The sequence below is a fragment of the Anomaloglossus baeobatrachus genome, chromosome 12, assembly GCF_048569485.1.
Source record: "Anomaloglossus baeobatrachus isolate aAnoBae1 chromosome 12, aAnoBae1.hap1, whole genome shotgun sequence".
Lineage (NCBI taxonomy): Eukaryota > Metazoa > Chordata > Amphibia > Anura > Aromobatidae > Anomaloglossus > Anomaloglossus baeobatrachus.
Window position 1 is genome coordinate 94,916,186 of NC_134364.1, and position 24,566 is coordinate 94,940,751.

Genomic DNA, 24,566 nt, shown 5'->3' on the forward strand with positions numbered 1-24,566 from the left:
AATCACCACCAACCACCAAAATATATCTTAAAGGAGTACTCTCAAGTTGTCTTTTGAGAAGCTTGAATGTCTGCTGTCTCCTCACTTCCTTTCTGCTTGGGTGTTCCTCCTTGTTATCCATTATACTTGCCTATAGAAATAACGTGGCATTTGAGCAAAAACTAAATGGGGCTTTACACGCAACGATATCTCTAGCGAGCGTACCCGCCCCCGTCATTTGTGCGTCACGGGCAAATCGCTGCCTGTGGTGCACAATATCGTTAGGAGCCGTCACACGGACTTACCTGCCTAGCGACTTCGCTGTGGCCGGCGAACAGCCTCCTTTCTAAGGGGGTGATTCGTGCGGCGTCACAGCGGCATCACTAAGCGGCCGCCCAATAGAAGCGGAGGGGTGGAGAAGAGAGGCCAAACATCCCGCCCACCTCTTTCCTTCCTCATTGCTGGCGGCCGCAAGTAAGCTGTAGTTCGTCGTTCCCGAGGTGTCACACATGACGAGAGTGGTCAGGATCTGGTGGCAGAGCTTCTTGGAAATCATCTGTTTTCATATATTTTTATTAAGATAAGGTTAACAGAATAACATATCTGTTACGCTCACCGAGGAGCGGCGAGCGTCCGGAGGTGGACCCACTGGACCGTGCACCGGACTCCCCTGCGAAGGCGACCAGCAGCGAACCCCTATACAGGGACTGTGCGGCGCCTCCCCAGAAGGCCTAAATGCACGGCAGCCAGGAACCGGTAGTAGGAGTCTCAGTAAGGCCAGGTGTAACAAGGTTGTGACGTCTGCAGCCGGCAACACGGGAATGGCACCAGAGATGTTCACAGCAGGTGGCGTCCACAGTAGGTACGGCACAGATAATGTCCATGGCAGGTAGGGCACGGTGACGTCCACTGTAGGTATGAGCGGTGATGTCCACAGCCGGAATGGTACGGATGGCACTACGGTGAGACAAGGGATTAGAACCAGGTATCAAATGCACAGATAACAGATTACAGCACAAAAGGGTCTGGACACTGACAAAGCTCTAAGGGAAGCGTTGCTCGGGCGCCTGCTGCCGGGAGAGGTGAACCTAAATACCCATTAGGTAACAGGTGACCTCTGAGGTCACTTCCAGAAAACGGGGCATACCGCTTTAAGAAAGGGGGCGTGGCCTCACGCAGAGCCTAGAGTCACTTACTGCAATTCTGTGTGAGGACGGGAGACAGGAAGAGGCTGCAGCAGGCAACACGGGAATGGCACCAGAGATGTTCACAGCAGGTGGCGTCCACAGTAGGTACGGCACAGATAATGTCCATGGCAGGTAGGGCACGGTGACGTCCACTGTAGGTATGAGCGGTGATGTCCACAGCCGGAATGGTACGGATGGCACTACGGTGAGACAAGGGATTAGAACCAGGTATCAAATGCACAGATAACAGATTACAGCACAAAAGGGTCTGGACACTGACAAAGCTCTAAGGGAAGCGTTGCTCGGGCGCCTGCTGCCGGGAGAGGTGAACCTAAATACCCATTAGGTAACAGGTGACCTCTGAGGTCACTTCCAGAAAACGGGGCATACCGCTTTAAGAAAGGGGGCGTGGCCTCACGCAGAGCCTAGAGTCACTTACTGCAATTCTGTGTGAGGACGGGAGACAGGAAGAGGCTGCAGCAGGCCTGGGAGCAGGATGTACAGCAGGACCCGGACCAGGGGCAGCGCCTGCAGAGCCATGGAACCGGTAAGAGAAAGGCCGTCGCTGCCTGGGGCTTGGACCGGGAGTGCACGTGGGAGCCATGCTGGGACTGGGCAAATGTGAGGGAGCGCGCCCCCCACGGGGTTTGGTGGGACCAGGCGCTACAGTATCAAATCCACACAATCAAGATATAATGCGTAGTGTACCGCCCCGCTCTCAGCAGTCAAGCTGCTCGGATCCGGCCCTTCTGTGGGTGGCTCGAGGGTCTCCGGACCCGGGGGCCTCACGGTCACTTCAAATGAAAAGGGGTAGTGATGTATGGGATTTTGGAAAGTTTGTACGTGACGCCACCCACGGTGCGTGGTGATATTGGACACCACCGCTGCAGTTACAGGGCACCTGGGGGAGATGTTGTGCAGCAAATTGTTAACCCCTCCGTGGGTAGGGATGGTGACCCCGGGACCCGTTGGGGAGGCTGGCGATGCAGGGAGATGGGCGACCACAGGGTGCTGATGTACTCACTATTAGAAACACACACGAGTCTCTAGTAAACCAAGGTGATGGTGGTCGGTGCCTGCAGCTGGCTGCATTCGGGTTCCCCCATTCGGCTAGTGGTCTCTGTCTTTCTCCTGCACCTGTGTAAGGTGGTGGACTGCCTGTGCTTGCAACTTCAGGAGTCCGCTCAAGGCTTGTGGTTGCCTAAGGAGCCCTTTGCCCGCAGACGCTGGCCCGTGGGATCTCTGAGCCATGGCGGTGGCCTTTTATCCCCCTCGGTGGGCTGTTGCCTTCAGTCAGGACTTTGGGTGGGACAGGACCTCTAGTCTTGGCCGCAATCAGTTAATTAGCTAGCCCACAGTCGCTTCTGGACCTAGCTTCAGGGTCTGAGTACCCCCCTTTGTGCTCCGGTTTCCGAGTCGGTTCCCCGGGTCGGTACCGGCGGGCCACTACCTTGTCCCAGTCCACCTCGGTTCCACCGAACCGTCTTCCCAGCTCCTGCAGACAGAGGCCTCCGTCTGCCTCCTAGCCAAAGGTACCAGGGCTCATACCCTGGCACCTGTCAAATTGGGGTATTCGCCCCTGCTGGAGCTGCACACAGCTCCAGCCCACACTCCTCTCCAACTTGAACTTCAAAACTCAACTCTTTACTTTTCCCGCCCCAGGCTGTCAAGTCTCCTCGGTTGGCGTCTTCCAACCACCTGGTTCCGCCCCCTGGTGTGTCTATCAGGCCCTGGGGGTGGTGACTAGGTTACAATGTGCGGCTGTGTGTTACCTGTGAGGGAAAGGTGTAATGTGGGGCCCTATCTGTGACTACCTGGCTGGCCAGGGCGTTACACGTAGCATACCATTATTTGAATACAAGTGGGGATCTATTGTATGAATAAAACTTTTTTATCTGGGGGGATAGGTATACGAAAAGAGAAAGGACAGGGAAGGGGAGGTAAAGTAATTACTTTATTGGGGATAAAAAAGGGGAGGAGGGTGGAGGCAAGGAAAAACAAGGTGAAGAGGGAGTGGGTAAAAGGGAGAACAATGAACATATACAAATCTCAACCATGTTAACAGGCTTCCATTCAAGGAATATAAGCATATTGTCAAGAAAGCATGACTGAAGGTTTGAATAAAAGGATTCATGTTATATTTTTTTGGTTTTTAAGTTGTTATAAATATTTATTTATGTAATATCTTGTATAAAACTATTCCAGTGATCCCATCTTCGTTAATAGGAGGCAAAGGCATTGTTAATGGTAGCAAAGTACTTCTCGAAGTTGTCGTGAAGAGAAGTAGTCTCTATGACCTCAGAGACAGTGGGCACCGCAGGTTTCTTCCAATTAGAAGCTATAAGATTTCTTGTAACTAGAAATAAATGAGTTAGGGTAGGTTGATATATAGGGTCAAATTTTTCCAAATTAAGTGAAAGCAGGGCCATTTGGGGAGTTACCTGAATTGTGGAGTTAGTAATCTGATTAATCAGACTAGAAATATTTTCCCAGAGACTCTTTAATTTGGGACAACTCCAGAAAATGTGGAGTAAAGTACCTCTCTCGTCGCAATCCCTCCAACATAAAGGGGACGTCTCTCTATTAAATTTAGCAAGTCTGGATGGAGTGAGATACCAACGCGAGAGAATTTTGAAGTGAGATTGATGGAGAGAGGCACATGCATTTGAAGAATAGGTTAGTGAAATGGCTTTCTGCCATTCCTCATCCGTAAAGCTCTTACCCAAATCTTTTTCCCAATCTAGCATATATTTGCTTTTGTGGAATGTTAGATCGTTATTGAAGTAGTTATAGATATTTTTACAACACCATAGGGACATTTTGGTTGGGTTACAAAATAACATGCAGGTTATTTCAGAAAGGGGGTTTGTAAATAATAATTTTGTCTTTAAAATTTCCCTAAATTTGATGAGGGCCTTAAGGCCACTTTACACACTGCGATATCGTGACCGATATCGCTAGCGTGTGTACCTGCCCCCATCGGTGGTGCGACACTGGCAAATCGCTGCCCGTGGCGCACAACATCGCGCTACCCGTCACACTACTTACCTGCCTAGCGACGTCGCTGTGACCGGCGAACCGCCTCCTTTCTAAGGGGGCGGTTCGTTCAGCGTCACAGCGACGTCACAGCTGCGTCACTGAACCGCCGCCCAATAGAAGCGGAGGGGCAGAGATGAGCGGGATGAACATCCCGCCCACCTCTTTCCTTCCTCATAGCCGGTGGAGGCAGGTAAGGTGAGGTTCCTCGTTCCTGCGGTGCCACACGTACCGATGTGTGCTGCCGCAGGAACGAGGAACAACTTCGTTACTGCTGAAGCAACGATATTTGAGAATGGACCCCCATGTCACCGATGAGCGATTTTGCATGCTTTTGCAACAATGCAATATCGCTCATAGGTGTCACACGAAACGGCATCGCTACGACGACCGGATGTGCGTCACAAATTCCGTGACCCCAACAAGATCGCTGTAGCGATGTCGTAGCGTGTAAAGCCTGCTTTAAAGTCAGAGTCTGGGAGCTTGTGTTTGATCTTTATATCCAGGAAGTTTATAAAGTCTTTTCCGTTGAAGATGTTTCCAACCATTTTTAGATGTGACTCCTGCCATGTTGAGGGAATTTCTGAGTTATCCAGAATCGCCAAAATTTTTAGGGGAGTATTTATAAGAAGATGATTTTTATTAAGATTAGTCGGAGTTTTGTCCAAAGTTTTCCATGCTCTTATTGTAGCATATAAAGTAGGGGAGTTTGGAGGTGGGATAGAAGGGTTGATTAGGTGAGTTAAAATTAAAGATTTTATGGGTTGGAAATTAACAGAGGACATCTCTAAATCCATCGAAGGAAATAAATTGCTTCTCTCTATTAATTTCTGACTCTGTTTAATTAAGTTAGAAAGATGATAGTTTTTAATATTGGGGAGCCCTATGCCTCCCATTTTTTCTTTTTGAGTAAATATTTTTATTCACTTTTGACCTTTAATAGTTCCAAATAAAGTCACTAAGTACTTTTTGGAGTTTGTTTAATTGATTTGCCGGGATCATTAAAGGTATAGATCTAAGGATATATAAAATTTTTGGTAATGTCATCATCTTTAAGAATACCACTCTACCTATCCACGACAAATCTTTATTTGCGGTGCGTGTCAAATCTTTTTGAATATTTTCAATCAGAAGACTAATGTTATTGGCAACCATTTTTGTTAAATATTTATTGAGGAGCACTCCAAGATAAGGCATAGATTCATTCTCCCATGAGAAAGAAGTGGAAGTACTTATCTGTTCGATAATACTATTATTGAGGTTGAAGTGCATCATTTTAGGTTTTTTTTTTTGTTTAACTTGTAATACGATATTTGAGAGAACTTTCCTAGTATCCTAATAACTTCAGCAGCTGAGGTAATGGGTTCTGACAGGGATAATATCACATCATCTGCGAAGAGCCCTATCTTATGATGGGTGTTTCTAGTGTGAATACCCGTAATGTCTGGGTCACTTCTTATGTGCTCAGCAAGAGGTTCAATGGATAAGGCGAACAGCAGAGGAGAGAGGAGACACCTTTGCCGTGTACCATTAGAGATGGAGAAGACACTAGACATCTGATTGTTTGCAAATATCCTGGCAGTTGGATCTACATATAAGGCCATAACTCTATTGATGAACTTATCACCAAAACCAAATTTTCTTAGAGCTGCTTTCAGATAAGACCAATTTACACGATCAAACTCCTTTTCTGCATCTAGAGAGAGGAGAATTGCTGGTAAACCCTTGCCCTCTATATCAGGGGTGGGCAATTAATTTTCCCATGGGGCCGCATGAGAAATTGGGATTGGTTTAGAGGGCCGGACTAATATAATTACCTCAGTTCTACCCAATATACTACATCACTACACCCCCTCCATATACTACACCTGTAATAAACTACATCACTACACCCCCCATATACTACACCTGTATTATACTACATCACTACACCCCCTCCATATACTACACCTGTAATAAACTACATCACTACACCCCCCATATACTACACCTGTATTATACTACATCACTACACCCCCTCCATATACTACACCTGTAATAAACTACACCACTACACCCCCCATATACTACACCTGTATTATACTAAATCACTACACCCCCTCCATATACTACACCTGTAATAAACTACATCACTACACCCCTATATACTATACCTGTATTATACTACACTCCCTCCATATACCTGTAATATACTACACCCCCATATACACCTGTATTATACTACACCACTATATAATACACCTCCGATATACTACATCATTACACCCCATATACTACACCTGTAATATACTACACCTCCATATAGCACACCTGTAATATACTACACCTCCATATAGCACACCTGTAATATACTACATCACTACACCCCATATACTACACCTGTAATATAGTACATCACTACACCCCTATATACACCTGTAATATACTACATCACTACACCCCTATATACACCTGTAATATACTACATCACTACACCCCTATATACACCTGTAATATACTACATCACTACACCCCTATATACACCTGTAATATACTACATCACTACACCCCTATATACACCTGTAATATACTACATCACTACACCCCATATACTACACCTGTAATATACTACACCTCCATATAGTACACCTGTAATATACTACACCTCAATATAGCACACCTGTAATATACTACACCTCCATATAGCACACCTGTAATATACTACATCACTACACCCCTATATAGCACACCTGTAATATACTACACCTCCATATAGCACACCTGTAATATACTACATCACTACACCCCTATATAGCACACCTGTAATATACTACACCTCCATATAGCACACCTGTAATATACTACATCACTACACCCCTATATAGCACACCTGTAATATACTACACCTCCATATAGCACACCTGTAATATACTACACCTCCATAGAGCACACCTGTAATATACTACACCTCCATAGAGCACACCTGTAATATACACCTCCATATAGCACACCTGTAATATACTACACCTCCATATAGCACACCTGTAATATACTACACCTCCATAGAGCACACCTGTAATATACACCTCCATATAGCACACCTGTAATATACTACACCTCCATATAGTACACCTGTAATATACTACACCTCCATATAGCACACCTGTAATATACTACACCTCCATATAGCACACCTGTAATATACTACACCTCCATATAGCACACCTGTAATATACTACACCTCCATATAGCACACCTGTAATATACTACACCTCCATATAGCACACCTGTAATATACTACACCTCCATATAGCACACCTGTAATATACTACACCTCCATAGAGCACACCTGTAATATACACCTCCATATAGCACACCTGTAATATACTACACCTCCATATAGTACACCTGTAATATACTACACCTCCATATAGTACACCTGTAATATACTACACCTCCATATAGCACACATGTAATATACTACATCACTATACCCCCATATACTACACCACTATATACACCTCCATATAGCACACCTGTAATATACTACACCTGCACCCCCATATCACACACACTACACCCCATACAGCCTGCACCCCCGTATCACACACACTACACCCCATACAGCCTGCACCCCCATATCACACACACTACACCCCCATATGTCACACACCCTGCCCACATATCTCACCCTGCCTGTACCCCCAACTTACCCCTCTCAAACACTCTGCACCCCTTCACATCCTTTTGTCAGTCTGCAGCCCTCATATGCCACTCACCCTGTAGCTCCATCTTCCCTCATATGCACTCACCCTGCAGCCCCCCTCCCCCTCATGTCCCCTCTTTTCTTATTACCAGTCATCATGTGTCCACATCTCCTTCAGCATTCAGCATGTCTTGCTTTCTCCCCGGCAATCCTGTCTCCTCCCACACAGTCACATGGGCGTGACATCATCGCAGGTCCTGGAAGATGAATTATTCCGTCTGCTCTGCTGTGCTGCTCCTTCTCCTGCACTGACTGTGCGGACCTGCACAGGATCTCTCCCTACTCGGCATGCTGCAGCCCGGCTCCACTGCACCGGCTGAAGACGGGCGGGCCGGTCACAGAGAGCAGGCGGGCCGGATGTGGCCCGCGGGCCGCCCGTTGCCCAGGTCTGCTCTATATGATGGATTAAATTAATTTTTCTTCTTGTGCCATCTCATGTTTGACGTCCTTCAACAAAACCTAGTTGATCTTTCTGAATTATAGTTGGAAGTAATGATTTTAGTCTATTGGCGATTATCTTTGCATATAGTTTTACATCAGAGTTGATAAGTGATATGGGTCTGTAATTACCCACAGCTTCCCCATCACCTCCCGGTTTATGAATTAGTGTGATAGTCGCCTGGAGCATCTCTTTGGGAAATTTCTTGGAAACCATCTGTTCACTATGTTAGATAAAAGCTCTTGTCACGGGCGGAGGAGGGGACGCTGCACTCTGCCACTGCTCGGGTCCGGCTGCTGCGGCTGCTGCTCGGTGGTGGCTCGAGCGGTGGGCCGGATCCCGGGGATTCGAGCGGCGTTCCTCGCCCGTGAGTGAAAAGGGGGTTTTGATTGTGGGGATTGGATATATTGTCCGTGACGCCACCCACGGTTGTGGTGAGATTCGTGACACCACCGCTGCTCTGGACGGGGATCCCGGGAGCGATGACAGGGAGCAGCCTGGATGTTAGTTCTCCCCTCCGTGGGTAGGGGGTTGGTTGTCCCGGGGCCCGGTGATGGGGTAGGTAGGGATGGATGTCAGGCGGGTTGCGGGGCCTGGTGAGGTGCAGGGTCGCAGGGGCAGCGCTGTGCCGCACGGCACGGTGGTACTCACTCAGCCAATGAAGAAGACACAGTTCTCGGTAAAACACACGGCTGGATGGACGGGTCCCACAGACGGCTGCGGTGTTTCTGCTCCCGGCAGGTTGATGGTGACTGCCTTTCCCTGCACCTCTGTAGTGTTTAGTTCCGATGGGTTCCCACCGGTAACCCGCTCCCCGGCTTGGATATGGGCCGGAGGAGCCCCTTTTGCCCGCAGGCTCTGGCCCTGGGAACGGTAGCCTTGGCGGTGGCTGTGTTTCCCTCTCTCGGTTGGACTGTTGCCTTCTGTCAGGACTTGGCTGCTGGGAAATCCAGGAGGTTCCCTTCGCTAACGGATTTGACAAATTCATGGCGACTCCTAGCCTTGTCGGGGTCCGCAAGCCCCTGCCAGTTGGTGCTGGCTTCTCTTTGCGTACCGATCTGGTACCGCCGGGCCACCGCCCGCCCACGGTCCTTACGGTCTGCTCCAATCGGCCTCTCCTGCAGACGGTCACCACCGTCTGCCAACCTTGCTGTTCCGTCCGAGCCACACACCCGGACCAACTTCAGTCTGCTCAACTACCACTTTCCTCTTCTCACTTTCACCTCTCCAACTAAACTGACTGTTTTCCCGCCTCCAGGACTGTGAACTCCTCGGTGGGCGGAGACCAATCACCTGGCTCCACCCCCTGGTGTGGACATCAGCCCCTGGAGGAAGGCAACAAGGGTTTTTGTCTGACTTCGGTGTGCCTGACCGGGAGTGTTGGGGTGTGTTGGTGTTGTTCTCTGTGGCTTGTCCAGGGTGCCACACTCTCACAACAGGACAATTTACAGCAAGTAGCATCATTTAATGCTGTCTAAATAAATGTATTAACATGAAGATACCCCTTAATGCAACTTAATGAAATGCTGTTTTGGAACCAAACCATCAGAGTAAAGCAATTCCTAATCCCGTTTTAAAAAATGCTTGACTCTGTTGTCACTAAAGAGGGCTATGTAATTATCTAAATGTTGCTATGCATTCACAATTTTCATTTATTTTTTCCAAATAAATTTAAGTTGTTTACAGTTTACTAAATGCAAAGATTGTAAAATGGTAAAAGGCTCATCTTACCCTACTGGTAGGAAGTAGTGATGGGTAAACCCGAACTGTAAATTTTGGGGTCCGTACTAGACACCTAGTGGTGGTGTATGCATCCAGACCTTCTCAAGGAAGTCTTTATTACAGTTTGCGTTCGGTCACTCAAAAATAAATTGAAAAAAAATAACTAAAAGGAAGCAAAATGCTGATTAGATTAGGAGCGTTACACTTACCGAGTCTCCGTGCGGCAGTCAAACTATGTTCGGGTCCGATCATTAACTCCCATGCATATTCACTGCCTCCCCTGCCCACCTGCTGTGACCGCATTTGTGATTGGTTGCAGTCAAACTGATGGCGTCTGTGATCCCCCGTATTTTGATACCCAGCAGATCAAGCAGACGCTTAGAGGCTGCAGCACCCAGCTGTGTGCGCTATTTTGGCAGTGTATCAAAATACGAGGGACACCATGCAGCTTTTTTTTTCATTATTTAAATTTTTAAAAAATGGCTTGTGGTTATCCCCAATTTTGATACCCAGCCAAGATAAAGCGGACATATTGGAGCTGGTATTCTCAGGCTGGGGATGCCCATGGTTATTGAGCCCCTGCAGCCTAAAAATAGCAGCCTGCAGTTGCCCCAGAATTGGACATTGCACAATGAGGTGGATTTTATTAGCAACATACCATAGAAAATACATGTGAAAAACTACAAATTTTACCCCAGCATCTCCCAGTGTAGGCTGGGGGCTAGGATCCTTATTACTATTCAGTAAATTGTGAAAAGCTCCCATGAAAGCATTAGACCTATAAAGATATGGAGCCAAAAAATCACCAAGTAAGATAAAAATATATACTTTATTAAACAATTATGCAAAAAGACAAACATTACATGCAAAGTGAAAGTGCATGATGCGGAGTACAAACTAGATAAGGTGCCACTAGCCAAAGTACAAAGGGGAGGAAAATACCTCCAATGGGGCATGCATAGACACAGTGCTTCACTTATAATGTCAGATATAGTTCACTGATTAAGATCATATATTGCACAAGAATACATCACAGCACTCACCCATAATGCTCCCTGTTGGCAAATGTCACCCCTGTAACCCCTGTAATCTATTAGATGGGACAATCCCTGAACTTTACTCAGCTCTTTCTGATTGCCCTGGTGCAGTGTCAATCAAGGTAAGATAAGGGGCTAATTACAGCCCACAACTGCCACTATGCCCTAAATTAGTAATGGGAGGCATCTATGAGACTCGCTATTACTAATCTGTAAGTGAAAAGTAATAAACACAAACACCCAAAAAGTCTTTTACTTGAAATAAAATACTAAAAAACCCACCCTCCAGAAGTCAATAGGCGAATAGCTATGGGAAAATCAACAATGGTCACTGGACAAAGTCCTCAAATCGAAGAACATTTCACTGGTGATGAAGACACGACTCCTACATAGTCTGGTCTTTTTTGTGGTAACATATGGATGTAAAACCTGGACTATAAAGAAACAAGACAGAAGAATCAACACCTTTGAAATGTGATGCTGGAGAAAGATGTTATCAATACCATGGATGGCAAGTAGAACAAACAAATCAATTTTGGATCAATTTAAGCCAGACATGTCACTCGAAGCAAGGATCACCAAGCTATGACTTACCTACTTTGGACACCTCATACGAAGAGAGCCATCACTGAAGAAGGACGTCATGGTGGGAAGAATAGAAGAAACAAAGTGAAGAGGAATACCAGCAACCCAAGAAGAACCTGTTGAACTTTTCTGGGCTGCATAAAATCGATCTTACAGAGCGTTCATCCATCAAGCCATGGCTCAAGGTGAAGCTGAAGGCTGTTAAATAATAATTATGTATTTAGCACAGTTGAATATTAATAATAATATATTTACAGATGCGCAGTTTGAGAAAGAAAATATTACCTTCCACTCAACATAATACAAACAAGATTAAGCAAAAAAAAATAAATGTGTAAACAAAACAATGATGTAGGAAAAAAAGATGCCACTGGGACTGAAAATACAGTCGTGTGAACTTGTACTTACAGTGACGTAAAAAAAAATGTATGAGACCCCTCATAGATCTTTTATTACATCTTAGTTGCATGTTACGGGACAAATGAACTGTTACGAATCGGTGGCGCCATAGCCGCAAGCAGCCTGCTGTGGTTCTTATTGTGCCCAGGCGCCAGCTGCCGTTTTTGGCTGTGCCTCGGGTCGTCCAGCTGGCTGCTTCCTCTTCCACGTTTAAGTGTGGAGAGGCGGTTAGTGCGCATGCACGCGCGTGCCAATTTGCCCCAGAGCCTAAGGCTGGTTTCACACTACGTCTTTTTAACATCCGTTGAAAACGTTATTTTAGCGGAAGTACGGATCCAGTGCAAATGCGTTTTCATTTCAATGCATTTGCAATGGACTCGCGTCCACCTGCGTTCACCTGCGTTTGCGTGCGTTATAGTGCGGATCCGGTGACTTGCAGTTTTTTAACATGTTTCAAAAACGCTACTTGTAGCGTTTTTGAGCTGCGTCAAAATACTGCAAGTCACCGGATCCGCACTATAACGCACGCGAACGCAGGTGAACGCTGGCGTGCTGATAGACAGGATCCTGCTTTTGTACTGAGCATGCCCAGAAAGTACTGAGCATGCCCAGAACCAGTCTCGCGTGATCTGTCTCTCTCTCCTCCTCCCTCCCTCACCCTCTCTCTCTCTATCTCTGTCTTTCCCCCTTCCTCCCCTCCCTCTCCCCCACCTGAGAGCTGCGGACACTCGTAACCAAGGTAAATATCGCGTAACCACTTCTCTTAGTTACCCGATGTTTACGTTGGTTACGCGTGCAGGCAGCCCTGCTCCTAGCAGCTGCAGACACTCGTAACCAAGATAAATATCGGGTATCCAAGCCCGATGTTTACCTTGGTTACCAGCGTCTGCAGCTGTCAGAAGCCGGCTCCCAGTCTAGTTCCCCTCACTCCCGATCACATGACTCCAGTGCCCGCCCCTAAACATCCAGTGCAGGATCCTGCAAAATAACATATGCGTTTGCATACGTTATTTGCTGTAAAAGCAGGATCCGTACTTCCGCTAAAAAAACGTTTTCAACGGATGTTAAAAAGACGTAGTGTGAAACCAGCCTTAGTCCAGTGTTTCGCCTAGTGAGCATGCTCAGCCTGATAGGGCCAGTTCTGAGGCTAAGTTCTCGGTTCAGGCTACAGGGCATGCTCCCACACTTAATGCGAAAAGCCTCTTTGCACAGATACGTGGACTTTGTGCTGTCTCGAAGTCCTGTGTTGTGCCTACTGAGCATGCTCGGGCAGATAGACTGATTCCGAGACTGTTGTTCAGGCTACTGAGCATAATCAGGCACTTAGTGCATCAGAGGCCAGGTCCGGTAAGGACCTTATTAGGCATGTCCGTGAGGTGGCAGGCTCTGATAGGCCGACACACATCAGATGTCCTGATGATGTGGCACTCCGGACTGGCTTGTGGAGGCCCGCCCCTATGACACGGCACCTCATCATTAGTAGTCAGACAATGACTGGTGAGGTGTTTGGGGCGTGGCAGCCATGAGGTCATCAGTAACGTGGTGGTTCCAAATAGGCCGCTGGTGATGTCGCTGATGACATGGCACTCCGCTATTGGACCCTAGAGGTGCCATTGTGGTCCACCCTGGGTTTGGGGCGGATCCAGGTTATAAAAGGGGCTGGAGACAACAAGGAGGTGTGCAGTCTTCTCATATGCTTGCTCTGAGCACACCTCCATGTATAGAGCCTATTGCGGCATATGCCTTTGTTTGGAAGCAGTAGGGTAGGGTTAGGCGTCCGGTGCTTGTCACGCCAAGACACCCGTGGCTCAGCACGTTAGAGTCAAGCGCCGGGCTTCCACCTCCTACCGTTCAGTTCTGCTTGTGCAGCCCAGTAGAGTTAACTGGGCTGCAGCTGCTGCGCCACCTGTCTGGTTGTGCCCCCGACGCACACAGACAGCGTACCCCAGGATCCCTGTGACGTTAACAGGGAGTTCCTGGGTTGGGTGTGTGGACCCTGTTCCCCTCGTATCAGCTTCCCAGTCAACGCTACTGGTGTCAGCACCTGGCCTGATGTGTCCTGTACACACGTGGCCAGTTGAGAGCCCTGGTGGCCAGAAACGCTAATCGGGTGACCGCTCGGTCTTACGTGTCATACACACGTGACCAACAGGGCGCTTTCGCTGCGGTCTTCCAGTCAACGCTACCTGGTCACCACCCGGCCTGATGTGTTCCCTGCACACGTGGTCGGTGTAGCGCCACAGGTACACCAAAACGCTAACTAGGTTGTCGTCCGGTCTGATGTGTCCCTACACACGTGACCAGTTCCCAGGTCTCTAGTGTTATTTTAGAGCCACCAAGCTCGGTATTCACCGCCTAACGTTTGGGTTGCCAGCAGCTCCTTTGTCATCTGGGAGCACGGTGGACCCCGACTGGCGATTGGGAATACACCACCTTATCCTAATCTGTCAATCCCCCCGGAACATGAACGTTTGTGTATATTTGAAAAAATACATAAGTATTAAAAAAAATGTGAAGGAAAAAATACAAACGAAATTCTTAGATTAATCAAGTCATTACATGATCTAAGATATATCGGAAAATCATGACAATACAGTCACTAATGCTTAAGTTTCTGTTCCTGTTGTAGCTTGTGGGACAATAAATTGACTGAAGAGGAAAAGAAGGAAGTAAGAAAACTAAGAAGTCGCAATTTGCATATTTGGATAGTCTTATGAAGAAACAAGAAGATGAATTTTATCTACCTGTGATTACAGACTTGTTAACCCAAACATGTACTCTATACACTCCAACCCCATATATCATTTGAATAACAAAAATCTTTCCCTTTACATCCTCTGCATATTAACCCCTTTATGACCTGGCGAGTTTCCGTTTTTTGCTCCCCTTTTCTGAGAGCCGTAAGTTATTTATTTTTACGTCACTCTTGCCATATAAATCACAGAAGGTATCTAATCAAAGTTTATTGGTTTTACGGACATACATTTTACATATACACACAGACTAACATCTACATGAGGTGCCCAGCATCGGACTGGCTACTGGAGGAATCTCCAGTAATGCCAGGCCTGGATTCAGGTACCTGCATTGCACTCCGGAGCTCTCACCTGAGCTCTGGAGTGCAGCCTAGACTGTACCGCGAGCGCCGAGTGATTGATTCCCCGGCACTTGCGGTTCAGTTCATGACAGCTGAAGACAGGCCGGGCTGATCTCCGGAGTTCAGGTGAGAGCACCGCAGATCACCCCGCTCCTGTCTGCAGCTGACATGAACTGAACCGCAAGTGCCGGGGAATCAATCACTCGACGCTCGCGGTACAGTCTAGGCTGCACTCCGGAGCTCAGGTGAGAGCTCCAGAGTGCAATGCATGTGCTCAATCTCAGCGCGGCTGTAGTCACACTGCAGCTTTGCTTTCATGCTTTTCTTTATTATTGTTGTATTGCAGGCAAGTGTCCCTATATACACACTCATTAAGCCATTTTCCTGTGAGGGTCTATAATACATGTTCCATGGTGCTATTTATCTGAAATAAGGGTTTTTTTTTGGGGGGGGTTATCATGCTTTATTATGTGCAAGCCCCATTGTTTGTGTTTTTTTTCACTTTTTTGAGTGCTTTAAATGTTTTTAATAGAATTTTGGTGTTTCATGTAAATAAAGATAATTTGTAATTTCTGCATAACGTTTGGTGATCCCATTTGTTGCACACCACCTTTCTCTGTTTTTTGGATTATATCATATAGGTGTGTGCCTTTGGCTTGATCCCGTTTACCTCAGCCGTGGTGCCCTTGTTGTATACCCCTCTCTTTCAATGCAGGTACCTGAATCCAGGCGTGGCATTACTGGAGATTTCTCCGGTAGCCAGTCCGACGCTGGGTATACCCCTCTAGCTAAAATTACTCCTATTCTTTCCCTATTTTTCTGTTTTTGCCTGTCTTGTGGGGGTCGGCACCCTATGGGGTCGTTGACAATTGGTGCACCCACTCCACGGCGGCTCACCCTGCCTATTAACACCCTCTTACTACCTAATGAGAGTTATAGAGGAATAGAATATAGGCACCTGTGCAAAAATGATCAGAAAATTGGTGATTAAAAGTTGTAAGATAGAGATATATCTTTCCACCAGTTTGAGACAAATTATAGGATATTGCTAATCAAATTAAAAGGTGTTGGCCCACTAGTGCAGACTGACCCAAATACGATTGTCGCGGGCGGAGGAGGGGACGCTGCGCTCTCCCACTGCTCGGGTCCGGCCGCTGCTGCTGCGGCTGCTGCTGCTCGGTGGTGGCTCGAGCGGTGGGCCGGATCCCGGGGACTCGAGCGGCGCTCCTCGCCCGTGAGTGAAAAGGGTGGGGATTGATTGTGGGGATTTGTTATTGTCCGTGACGCCACCCACGGTTGTGGTGAGATTGGTGACACCACCGCTGCTCTGGACGGGGATCCTGGGAGCGATGACAGGGAGCAGCCTGGATGTTAGTTCTCCCCTCCGTGGGTAGGGGGTTGGTTGTCCCGGTGCCCGGTGATGGGGTAGGGATGGATGGCAGGCGGGTTACGGGGCCTGGCGAGGTGCAGGGTCGCGGGGGGCAGCGCTGTGCCGCGCGGCACGGTGGTACTCACTCAGCCAATGATGTACACAGAGTCTCCAGTAAAACAAACGGCTGGATGGACGGGTCCCACAGACGGCTGCGGTGTTTCTCCTCCCGGCAGGTTGATGGTGACTGCCTTTCCCTGCACCTGTGTAACGTGTACTGTTCCAATGGGTTCCCACCGGTAACCCGCTCCCCAGCTTGGATGGGTGCTGAAGGAGCCCCTTTTGCCCGCAGGCTCTGGCCCTGGGAACTTTAGCCTTGGCGGTGACTGTATTTCCCTCTCTCGGTTGGACTGTTGCCTTCTGTCGGGACTTGGCTGCTGGGAAATCCAGGAGGTTCCCTTCGCTAACGGATTTGACAAATTCACGGCGACTCCTAGCCTTGTCGGGGTCCGTAAGCCCCTGCCAGATGGTGCTGGCTTCTCTTTGCGTACCGGTCCGGTACTGCCGGGCCACCGCCCGTCCACGGTCCTTACGGTTAGCTCCAATAGGCCACTCCTGCAGACGGTCACCACCGTCTGTCAACCTTGCTGATCCGTCCGGGCCACACACCTGGACCACTTTCTGTCTGCTCAACTGCAATTTCACTCCTTCCACTTCAAACTCCACAACTAAACTAACTGCTTTTCCCGCCTCCAGGACTGTGAACTCCTCGGTGGGCGGGACCAACCGCCTGGCCCACCCCCTGGTGTGAACATCAGCCCTTGAGGAAGGCAACAAGGGTTTTTGTCTAACTTCGGTGTGCCTGACCGGGAGTGTGGGGTGTGTTGGTGTAGTGCTTGTGACGTCCTGACTTGTCCAGGGCGCCACACGATGACCCGACGTGTTTCTCCCAACATTCTTGGGGTTCATCAGGGGTCTTAAAAACAAAGGCAACACAGTATATCTTAAGGGGGGAGATGTCCTTTTCTCTAGAGAATGTTTTTTTTCAGATCCTAATATTGGTAGAGGTCTCATTTGCTCCTCTTCTCTCCTTTGTGATCGCAGGTTATCTCTTTTAATGTGAAAAGTGTAATGTTTATGTGGCGCCCTGGACAAGCCAGGTTGTCAGAGGTACTACAACAACACACCCCACACCCCGGCTAGGCACACCGAAGTCAAACAAAAATCCTTGTTGCCTCCCTCCAGGGGCTGATGTCCATACCAGGGGGTGGAGCCAGGCAGTTGGCCCCACCCGCCGAGGAGTTCACAGTCCTGGAGGCGGGAAAAGGAAGTCAGATCAGTTTTGGAGTTGGAGAGTGAAGTAGTAGAAGAGCAGACTGACCGTGTCCGGGTGCGTGGCCCGGGCACATACAGCAAGGTTGGCAGACGGTGGTGACCGTCTGCAGGCGAGGCCGATTGGAGTGAACCGTAAGGACCGGGGACGGGCGGTGGCCCGCCGGTACCGGACCAGGGAACGAAGAGAAGCCAGCACCATTCGGCAGGGCCTACGGACCCCGACCAGGCTTGGAGTCGCCGTAAAACAGGTCAAATCCGTTTGCAAAGGGAACCTCCTGGGTTTCCCAGCAGTCAAGACCCGATAGAAGGCAACAGCTCAGACCGTGAAGGGAAACACAGTCACCGCCAAGGCTACAGTTCCCAGGGCCAGAACCTGCGGGCAAAAGGGGCTCCCTCAGCATCCATCTAAGTTGGGGAGCGGGTTACCGAGCCATCAGTACCAAGAACATACTAAAGGTGCAGGGAAAGACAGTTACCGCCAACCTACCGGGAGCAGAAACCACCGCAGCCAGACCCGTCCATCCAGCCGTGTATTTTACCAAGGACTTTGCATTCATCATTGGCTGAGTGAGTACCACTGTGCCGTGCGGCACCGCGCTGCCCCACGACCCTGCACCTCACCAGGTCCCGTAACCCACCTGCCACACATCCCTCCCTCACCGGGCCCCGGGACAACCAACCCCCCTACTCACGGAGGGGAAGAACAACATCCAAGCTGCTCCCTGTCATCGCTCCCGGGATCCCCGTCCAGAGCAGCGGTGGTGTCACAACCTCACCACAACCGTGGGTGGCGTCACGGACAATATCCCCAAACCAAACCACCCCTTTCACTCACGGGCGAGGAGCGCCACTCGAGTCCCCGGGATCCGGCCCACCGCTCGAGCCACCGACCGAGCGAGTAGCAGCAGCAGCCGGACCCAAGCAGTGGGTGAGCGCAGCGTCCCCTCCTCCGCCCGCGACATTTATATAGCTGCAGAATTCAGCTTTTTGGTTTTTTCATTTTTCAATATATATCCCTCTCATCCCAATTGTTCTAAGGGTTATCCCTTCTTGGTTAAGGGTCCTTAAAGACTTGTGTATATTATTTCTACAGTAGGGGCTGTGGTTTGTAGCTCCTCCTTTTGTAAGTTGCTTCCAAGGGTTAGGATTATTCAGTAACACTCTTTTGTGTCACACTGTGTCGTTCTGGTTAGATTTCACAGCCACACATCCACTCTAGATTGTTTAGGAGTCCTTTAGTTTACAGAGCCGTGTTGTCCTGCCGTTTCCTTTCTCCTCTCTTTCTTGATGTTGCCCGCTACTGTAGTGTACTACTCTTGCCATATGAGGGCTTATTTTTTGTGGAACGAGTTGTACTTTTAAATGACACCATAAGTTTTACCATATAGTGTACAGGAAAACGGGAAAAAAATTCCAAGTGCTAAAAAATTGCAACAAAAGTACGATTGCACTATTGTTTTGGGATATTTTATTCACAGTGTTCACTATATGGTAAAACTGAGGTGTTGTTGTGATGCCTGAGGTCAGTGCAAGTTTGTAGACAACAAACATGTATAAGTTTACTTTTATCTAAGGATTTAAAACAATTCAGAAATTTGTCCAAATAAAGTAGCACACATTTTGCGGTATTTTCCACCACCCGTAGCATTCTCATTTTTTTGGCTCTATGGCTCAATCACAGCTTATTTTTTTGTAACTCAAGCTGATGTTTTAACAGATGTTACGTTTTGATCGCCTGTTATTGCATTTTGTGCAAAATATGCTGCGGTGACCATAAAATGTCATTTTGGAGTTTGGAATTTTTTTGCTGCTACGCCATTTACCGATCAGGTTAATTTATTTTATATTTTGATAGATCAAGCGCTTCTGAACGCAGCGATACCAAATGTGTATGTGTATATATATATATATATATATATATATATATATATATATATATATATATACATATATTTTATATATTTAACCCTTTAATTTTCAATGGGATAAATAGGGAGCGATTTGAAATTTCAAGTTTTTTATTTTTTTTCAAAGTTTTTTTCTTTACTTTTTTTATTTTACTAGTCCCCCTAGGGTACTATAACAATCAGCAGTCTGATCGCTGATTCATTTCAGTTGATCAGAGCTGCACAGCTCTAATCAACAGAAATGCTGCTCTCCTGTTAGAGCCAGCTCTTTGCCAGCTCTAACAAGAACTACATCATGATAGCGACAGGAGTCATCACATGACCCTGTGTTACCATGATAACCACCGTGTCCACTTGATTGCATTGAGGCCTGCGATGGCGGTGGGGAAAGGCGCGTTCCCTGCTGTGGCATTTTAAAATGTGCTGTCACATTTTGACAGCACGATTTAAGGGGTTAACAGGCGCTGGTGGATCACGGATCCACCTGCGCCTGCGAGGTACACATGTCTGCTGTACAAATCAGCAGACATCTGTGGAGATCACCACCAGTTCACTGCAGCAGTTGGTGGGGATCACCCCTTCATGATTTAGGAAGTACCGTTACGTCCTCGGTCATGAAGAGGTTAATATATATATATAAAGAGTGGTTTTGTATCGCAATTAAGTAACCCATTAAAGACCAGCAATATTCTTTTTTACAACCCTGGATTAGGCATCTTGTGTGGGTGTCCAGTGCTGGGTATGAATGGTTGCATTCTGACAGACATGCTCAAATACCTGGGATTAAAGCAATCTCTGATTCTTGTCACTAATCCTATAGATGCCGTGGTTAATAGCTCATTGTTGTCCCTTCTGGTAACCCGACAGAGCTGGCATTAGGGTGGTGGGCAAACTGGGCCCCCACTCCCTTGAAAACCACAGCAGGAGCTACACTGATAATAGCATACATTTTTTATTTTATTTTTTTTAATTTTTTTAAAAACACAAATATTTTGGTATCGCTGCATTTGTAAATGTCCGATCTATCAAAATATGAAGTAAATTAATCCAAATCATAAACAGCGTAATAATAAGAAAAAAATTCTAAACGCCAGAATTATTCTTTTTTTTTTTTTGGCTACCGCAACATTGCAATGAAATGCAATAAGAGGCGATCAAAACATTATCAATGGCATCAGGAAAAACATCAGCTCAGGGCGCAAATAATAAACCCCCACACAGCCCCACATCTCGAAAAATGTAAAAGTTACTGCTCTCGAAAAGGAAATATTTTTTATTTTTTTTTTAAATTTCTGATTTTTTTTTTCCCTACTTAAAAAAAACATAGACATGTTTGGTATCTACGAACTCGTACCAACCTGGGGAATCATACTGCCAGGTCAGTTTTACCATATAGTGAACATGGTAAATAAAACTTTCAAATAATATTGTGAATTTTTTTTTTTGCTCCATTTTCCAGTACAATAAGGGGCAGATTGAATCATTTCATTCAAGAGTACGACTCGTCCCGCAAAAACAAGCCCTTATACTGAAAACTAAAAAATGGATGGATCCTGGGAGAAGGGAAGGAAAAAACAAAAAGGGTTAAAATACGGCTTCATTCTTCAGATGTTTATGATGGGTTTACTAACAAACATAAATAATATTCATATCTATAAAATCTAATTAGGGTTAGAGTGCCTCCTGAATTCCTAAATTTGTAGACTGGCAGAATGTACAAGGCAATAAGCTTAGCATTTGCACCAGTGACCCCACAAGTGACCCCATAATAACATGACAGGAAGTGTTGTCATAGGGATTTTGGAACACGGGGATAGTGCTTAATAAGTCAAATTTAACTTTTTTGATGTAAAAGTAGACTTTAGTATGAAGTATGGAGGTGCTCTTCATTAAAGATTACATTTAACCCCTTTATCACCCGGCAATTTTATGTTTTTCAATTTTGTTTTTTCTTCCCCTTCTTCTAAGAGCCATAACGTTTTTACTTTTCTGTTAATATACCCATATGATGATATGAGGGGTTTTTTTTCCTGGACGAATTGTACTTTTGAATGACACTATTCATTCTGCCCCATATTTTACTGGAAAACAGGAAAAAAGTGCAGTGAAATTGCAAAAATTCCATTATTGTTTTTTATCTACCATGTGCACTATATGGTAAAACTGACCTGGCAATATGATTCCCCAGATTGGTATGAGTTTGTAGACACCAAACATGTATAGTTTTACTTTTATCAAAGGAGTGAAAAACAAATTAATAAGTTTGTAAATAAAAAAAAAATAAAAATAAATTTGGTGCCATTTTCCGAGACCCATAACTTTCTCATTTTTTGGGATCTGGGGCTTAACAATGGGTTATTTGTTGCATCTTGAGCTGACGTTTGTAAGCAGATTATTTTTGGGTAGATACATATTGTGAATTTTGACGTGTGTTTAGGATCATTATTTTCCATTTGTAGAAGCCATTCTCTTTTCAACTTCAGCTTTGTTACAGAAGGTGTTTTGTTTGCATCAAGAATGAAATTTCAATTAATCCATTCTTTCCTCTAACCATGAAATGTTCCATTGGCTGCAACACAACCCCAAAGCATGATTGACACCCCCATGCTTAATGGTTGGCAAGTTTCTTTTTCTGAAATTCTGTGCCCTTTGCTTTCCACACATCCTTTGTTCATTGTGGCCAAAGAGTTCTATTTCAACCTCATTGGTCGACAGGACTGGTTTCCAAAATGCATCAGGCTTATGAAGATGCTCTTTTGCATACTTCTGTTACTGAATTTTATGATGAGGAGGCAGGAAAGGTTTTTTCTGATGACTCTTCCATGAAAGCCATATTTGTGCAGGTGTCTCTGAACAGTAGAACAATGTACCACAACTCCAGAGTCTGCTAAATCTTCCTGAAGATCTTTTGCAGTCAGCGTAGGTTCTGATTTACTCTCTAGCAATTCTACGAGCAGCTCTCACAGAAATTTTGCTTGGTTTTCCAGACCTTATCTTGACCTCCACTGTTCCTGGTAACATCCATTTCTTAATTATATTTTGAACTGAGGAAAGTGCAATTTAAAAAGTCTTTGCCATCTTCTTTTACCCTTCTCCTGCTTTGTTTGTCTCCACATTTTCATTTTCAGAGTGCTAGGCAGCTGCTTAGAAGAACCCATGGCTGCTGTTGTTTGTCAGAAGGTTAGAGGAGGCTGGGTTTTTATAAAGCTGTGACATTTACATCACCCGGCCTTTCCCAACAATGATAGTGATCAAATCATAACCCTAACAAACTAATTAAGATCTCAAACCTTGGTCAAAGTTTTGTGAGCACACATCTTCATGGGTGTTTAAACTTTTGTATTGGTTCATTTTCCTTTTTGTAATTTTTAAAATGTAAAAGATGAAAATATATTTTTTTTTTTGCCTAAAATACAAAGTAAATGTGTCATCTTTAACTTTATGCCTTTAAAAGATAATGTTATCTTTAATTTGCTTAATAATAATAATAACCGTAATTTTTACAAGGGATGCCCAAACATTTGCATGTCACTGAAGATGAAGACATGTGTGTGTATATATGTGTGCACTCGGGTATACGTGTGTGCGTGTACATATGTGTATGTGTGCTTGGTGTATACATGTGTCTGCTATGTGTCTGTGTATGTATATAAGTATGTATACATGTGCTTGGTGTATGTATGTGTATATTTATTCATGTGTGTGTGTGTGTGTGTGTGTGTGTGTGTGTGTGTGAGCTTGCTGTATATATGTGTTTATTCATGTGCTCGGTGTACATTTGTGTTTGTGTGCTACTGTATATGTGTACATATAGTCATGGCCAAAAGTGTTTGGCATCATTGAAATTGTTTCAGAAAGTGAAGTATTGCTCACAGAAAATTATTGCAATTACACATATTTTGTCATACACATGTTTATTTCCTTTGTGTATATTGGAACAACACAAAAAAAAGAGTAAAAAAAAAAAGGGGCAAATTGGATGTAATTTCACGCAAAACTCCCAAAATTGGCTGGACAAGATTTTTGGCACTTTACCAAAATTGTCATTAAACAACTCTTTGTTTCACGCATGTGATTATTGTTCAAACTCACCTGTGGCAAGTAATACCGTGTTTTTCCAAAAATAAGACACTGTCTTATATTTTTTTTGCCCCCCCAAAAAGCGCTAGGGCTAATTTTTGGAGGAGGTCTTATTCTTGGAGAAACACGGTTGGGGGTAAGTTTACCCCCCAAAAAAGCAGACCACCCCCCCCACTTCCCAGGAGACTCATACTCACCAGACAAGGACGTCTGCGTGGTTCCCAGGTCCTCCTGTGATCTCCGGTGGGTGCTGCACGCCATCCTACCCTGCTGCTAGCTGACACACTGACACACACAGAAGATCCCAGACACACACAGCAGATCACACACACACACACAGCAGATCACAGATATACACAGCAGACCACAGATATACACAGCAGACCACAGATATACACAGCAGACCACAGATATACACAGCAGACCACAGATATACACAGCAGACCACAGATATACACAGCAGACCACAGATATACACAGCAGATCACAGATATACACAGCAGATCACACACAGCAGATCGCAGGCACACACAGCCGATCACAGATACACACAGCCGATCACAGATACACACAGCCGATCACAGATATACACAGCAGATCACACACAGCCATCACAGATACACACATCCGATCGCAGACACACACAGCC

The 24,566-nt window shown here is 46.1% G+C and overlaps 1 protein-coding gene across 1 annotated transcript in view; it reads left to right on the forward strand.

The window, feature by feature from the left end:
- LOC142257602 (NACHT, LRR and PYD domains-containing protein 6-like) overlaps positions 1-24,566 on the forward strand; it is a 105,674-nt gene that overhangs the window by 72,050 nt on the left and 9,058 nt on the right.